Here is a 4,414-nt window from a genome sequence, read left to right as displayed (position 1 = left end):
GTCTATTCTATGTTGTGAACTAGTTGTTCTCACCGTGTCTGTGGGTTTTATGCAGCTTGAAAATTTCATGGTTTCTCAAGCTGTACAGTGTGTAGCAGCAAGATGGAATAAAAAACAGTTTGTGTCCCAGTTTTAAATTAGGTCTGTCAGGTCTATAGCTATAAGTTGCATGTTAAGAAAATCAGGCTTATAGGCATGCAAACAGTACAAGGTACCACACAATCATCTAGGTGAGTGGGCGTACAGTAATCAATGCTTGTGTTTAGGTCATAATTCTGGCGCTCTAAACACAGGGCATTTTTGCTGTAGTTTACAGAGCAACTCACAGTCATGTTTTACATTATTTTCATGCAGGGAAAAATTGTAACTTTAACAGTAAAATCTGGCTGTGTATTGAAAGACACTCAGCGGCCAGTACCAGGATTTGAGGTGGGAGTACTCGGAGGCATATGAAGAATGGGGGAGGAGACTGAAGACTGGAGAACACTACTCAGGGGACAATTCTGATCTATTCAATAGATAGCCCTTTTACAGAGGGTCTTTTCTGCACAGAGTATTTGATTCGTCTGGATTGTGGACAGTGGATGTCACATGCTCTTTTTTGAGTGAAAACGTCTCTTAACAGAACTCATTTTGATTCCCCTGTGTATTTTAACTTCCCCATTGTATTAGGTTTTGTTGTTTGTACATGATGTAAATCTATGTGCATTGTTACAAAGCTGGACAACATTTCAATTCATGTGGTTAGTGTGTAAAATCATGCCCAACTTTTGTATGCTCTACCGGAATGATTATATATACAGTAGAACAGCTTAAATTTTGAAATACAATGGTATTAACCTGTAAACAAGCGATATACCGAGTTTGGAGTTGGTATGGGGTGGGGAACTGATTTTGCATCAGCTAATGTACAGGTAAGTCAAAACCACAAGATTTTGGTGGTTTCACAAAAGCTTCTGCTACTAAGCAAGGCTCTGTGTTGAACTTGTGATATAGATATTGTTATGAAGAGGATGCAATAAAAATAAAGAATATAAAATTATATATTTAGTACCTTCAAGGAATAAATGTTACACTAAGCTAAAGTTTGTACAAAAATTGAGCTTGAAATTAAACCGCATATCCAAATGGACAACAGGAAGTACTTCCGGTCTGAGAAATAAATTTCTGCCTTGGCCATTTGACTGTATTATTTTTAGAGCTAATTAGTATCATCAGGTAATTAATTATGCCTCGAGGCGTATATGTAGCCGCACGAGGGATACGGTAAAGCTGAGTGTGTGTTAGCCTCGATCCCAGGCCGAGTTTTCGCTTTTATAATGGTTAGGCAAACAACTAGGCCTGGTAGACTACTAGTTGTCTGCGCATGTGTCAAATTTTCATTGTATTTGTGGTCGGCAAAAATATTTAATGAATCAATAATAGAAATTTGTACACAGAAAATGCACAGAGTGAGTACACACAAAATATGCACATAGGGAGCTGCTTCACAAGGGCCTGGGGAGTTGCCAGTTGTGTTGCAGCACGATTACAGTGACCCAGGGCAACTTCAAGATGATTGAATGTCTTCAAATTACGTTTCAACGATTTAGCAGGCTGCTGGACTTCTCTGATTCTAGGCCCCAACTCGTAACTCAGTTAAACTTTGCTTGAGAAAACGTAGATTCTCTTGATGCCTCTGAGCTACCCAGCAACGCTCGAACGAGCAGGTCATACTCCAGTCCTGTAAGTATAGGACAATATTAAAGAAACCAAACACGGTTAAACCCTTACCTTAAACTGTCCAGTCTCGTCCATTAGTATAGCCAAGAGGAGCACTGTTGGGATAGCTGGATATTAGCCATTGCTCCTGTACAGAGAAGTAGACATTCTAAATACGTGTAGATCTATATTAAATTTCTCGTATTTTAAACAGGTTATAGTGTCATTGTCGACGAGCTGATGATGGCAGCACCAAGTTCTCTAGCTCACACTCTTCACTTGATCCACCATATTAATGATGAAACTATAGTCTATCTAGATCTTGCCAAACATGATGATAGCATAGTTGGGCAGAGTCCAACCAACGCTTCGATCATGGTTGGGTATCAGTACATGTAGCAGTTTTGTTCCAACTGCAAGAAATTTGCAGCCCAATCAGATTGCTGCGTTCAAGTGGGAAACCTTACAGCTCAATTAATTTTAGCTGACAAGGCGATCGAGCTGGAACACTGTATTTCTCTGGAGAATGCAGAAACAGCTCCTGCTGGATATCTAGGCTACTAGAAAAGAAGCATAGTCTATCTTAGCATCTATGAATGAAGCTTGAACAGTATGTATTAATTAATTAAAAGGACTTGTCTTTGTTTTAAGTTTTGTTGTGCTAGAGTCTAGACCAATAAGATTAGATCATTAGTTTGGACAAAACCTGTGTTATGTATGCCTTCTTTGGTCTTCGAAAAGCTTCTCAGAAGCCTTGGGGTAGTCTTATAGCTGGCTGTACCTCTCCTTGTGCTAGATGTCTAACTATTATGAAAAAGTTTATTTCTGCCTGTACTAAATCTTATATTACAGGCTACAGTATTCTTCTACTTTCTCTAAGAGTCTGAGGTCTTTCTTGAATTCCAAAACAACTATAGCTAGATCCAGTCAGCTAGAATAGCCATCCAAATAGTTAATTGATTTATTTATATCGCACCCCTGAGCCATGCGGTTGTCAGCCACTTAAAGATTAAACAATATTCATACTCTGTCTCAAGTACCGGTGGAACAAAACTGCTATACGTGTACTGATACCCAACCCAGAGCGCAGCATTGGTTGGACTCCGCCCAACTAATGATAGCACAGGGCCCACACAAAAATGTCTGACCTTAATTAATTAACAAGCTTGACAAAGCTTTATACCTCTTCCCTTGTTGTTCAGTCTTCAGAATAATGTTTTCTAAGCTTCAGAGAAGAGAGAAGCTTCCAGCTAAGAGCCATTCCAATAATGATAAAACGGGAACTGACTTCTAGTACACGATAGTACACGAATATAAATGTCACAAAAGTGAACGAGAATATCCATTAGTCAGAATCTGACTAACGATTGACGCATGCGCAGACAACTAGTACCAGGCCTAGTTGTTCGCCTAACCGTTATAAAAGCGAAAACTCGGCCTGGGATCGAGGCTAAGTGTGTGTGTGTGTGTGTGTGTGTATTCCAGCTGTAACTGCTCAACTGTTGCAATGCGACGAAAACTAACAGCTTCTATAGGCTTCTAGCCACGTTCTCTTGGATTTTGATTCGTGGATTAGCAAACTAATTAAGCTTCTTTCTCGAGTTATGGCTAGTTTGACTCACATTGAAGGCTGTTGCAGTCTCTTCAGAATTGTTCATAGCATCATCTGTCTGCATAAACTTTCTATTCAACATATGAGTTAGCCTTGCACTAAAGCGCTAGCTTTTTGATAGCTACAATACTCAGAAAATATCTGTTAAAACAGCTAGCTAGCAGTACAGTAGCCATTTGTGAAATTGATCTCTTTGGACACATCCTTTAATTATTCCTGTGGATGTAATGCGCATGCGCGATCTTACTATATTAATTATGTTTGTTCTTCATATCTTTACCTTACTTAGATTTCGATTTATATCTGTCTACCCGTTTGTACTTACCTTAACTACTCGTTTTGCCATAAAAGCTACAAAAAAAAAAAAAAAAAAAAATCCCCATGTGTGAGAAAATAATATCCAAGATCTCCTGGCAGAATCATCCTTGTCTTGAGGGCCTGGTAAGCCACAAAACACTACCATATAACAATATAGATAACAATATGCTTGTACACACAAGTCTTTTCTTCTTAGATATTATATACACTGAACTGCAGATCCTGCATATGGAAGAATCAATTTCTTCTTTCTTGAGGTCCTGGTAAGCCACATAATACAATAAATGACAACAATAGATGCATGTAAATAACTTCTCAGTGACTTTATATAGATAAGCTAACTTTAATATTATAGAAACTAATATAACACTCTAATACTTTTGAGCGAAAGCAAAAACATGGCGAGAGGCATTAGCACAGCGCCAGCTTGAACACTAGTTTTTATAGTAAACAATTTTGAGTATAATAAAAAAGTTATTTCTTGGCAAATGAAACAATGAGCTATAATATAGAGTCTATAGCTGAAATCGATCCACGATCATGAGCTTACAAAAAAATAAGATCATGATACTATAGCTAGAGTCTACATAATTATGGATTGATTGACCTGTCCTCAGTTCTGCATGGTATATATATCTCTATAATTTTATGCAGAATGAAATTGATATAAAGTTTTGTTGGAGGAGAAAAAGATGTCCACGACATAGTAAATGATGTAAAGACTTTAGTCCAAATTATTTGTGGATAATACACCGTTGTGACACATACTCTTCTCCCTGCTTG

This window comes from Halichondria panicea, chromosome 7 (genome assembly GCF_963675165.1).
Source record: "Halichondria panicea chromosome 7, odHalPani1.1, whole genome shotgun sequence".
Classification (NCBI taxonomy): domain Eukaryota; kingdom Metazoa; phylum Porifera; class Demospongiae; order Suberitida; family Halichondriidae; genus Halichondria; species Halichondria panicea.
The sequence above is the reverse complement of the archived record's forward strand: the minus strand, read 5'-3'. Positions refer to the sequence as shown.